Raw genomic sequence first — 926 nt, 5'->3', positions numbered from 1 at the left:
CTACAGGACTTACACCCAAATATGGTGAGTCTGGATTGCATGATGCCAGGTAACACACCGTGTGAACACTTTGTGACTGTGGCCATCTTGAAACAGTCAGACATGTTTTCCTGGAGAGTGGCAGGTATAACTCAGACAGATGCACCATACCGAGAACCACCATCTGATCTCAAAAGCAATTTTCCAGTTGCTGTTTGATTCAGGGCTGCACGTCAAAATATGAAGTGTGACTCTGTTATCCTGCAGGGGGCAGTAATGAGCTGAGAAGCGTCCACACTGGCACAACCTAGATGAGGAAGAAAGACGAGGAGAATGGACGGAGCAGATTATAGACTGTGAGCAGAGCTGACAGATGTGTAGATGTGTCCTGTATCACACACACTCACAGACACACACACACACACACTCACACACAGGGAGAGAATAACAAGAGGAAGAGGAGGGTGAAGAGCTGCACGTCCTCCCTGGTGCATGCACGTCCATGACTCCAGTTGCTCTTCTGATTCCCAGTGTGAGAATCAATCATGTGAGGTCCTGACTGTTAAAAGCTCAGATGTTCCTCTGAGGTAGTTCTTCTTCTAATGAGAATCGATAACATGAAAAACGAAAAGTTTCTGTTGATTTAAAAAAAAAAAAAAGTTATTCGTTGTCGGCAGGATTCGAACCTGCGCGGGAAGATCCCAATGGATTTCTAGTCCATCGCCTTAACCACTCGGCCACGACAACTGGATATTACATGACGATATAAAAACTGATAATATATCCGATACTAGTGTGTAGCAATTCCGAACAAGTCCTAACGTTTTATCGGCCAACACATTAACGATGATCCACGAAGTCCTCACACGCGCAGATCACGTGAGAAGTTCCGCTCAGCAAAGATGGCGGCTCAGTGTTTACGAAAGTTGCAACAACACAAGTATGTT

The 926-nt window shown here is 45.4% G+C and overlaps 1 non-coding gene across 1 annotated transcript; it reads right to left on the bottom strand.

Moving 5' to 3' along the window:
• Window positions 1-644: 644 nt before the first annotated feature.
• trnas-aga (transfer RNA serine (anticodon AGA)) lies at window positions 645-726 on the bottom strand. Its single transcript has one exon. It is a non-coding gene; the product is annotated as a tRNA-Ser (tRNA).
• Between the last annotated feature and the right edge of the window lie 200 nt (window positions 727-926).

The sequence above is a fragment of the Pleuronectes platessa genome, chromosome 14 (assembly GCF_947347685.1).
Source record: "Pleuronectes platessa chromosome 14, fPlePla1.1, whole genome shotgun sequence".
NCBI classification, from domain to species: domain Eukaryota; kingdom Metazoa; phylum Chordata; class Actinopteri; order Pleuronectiformes; family Pleuronectidae; genus Pleuronectes; species Pleuronectes platessa.
Note: the sequence above shows the minus strand (reverse complement) of the source record. Positions and strands in the feature narration are given on the sequence as shown.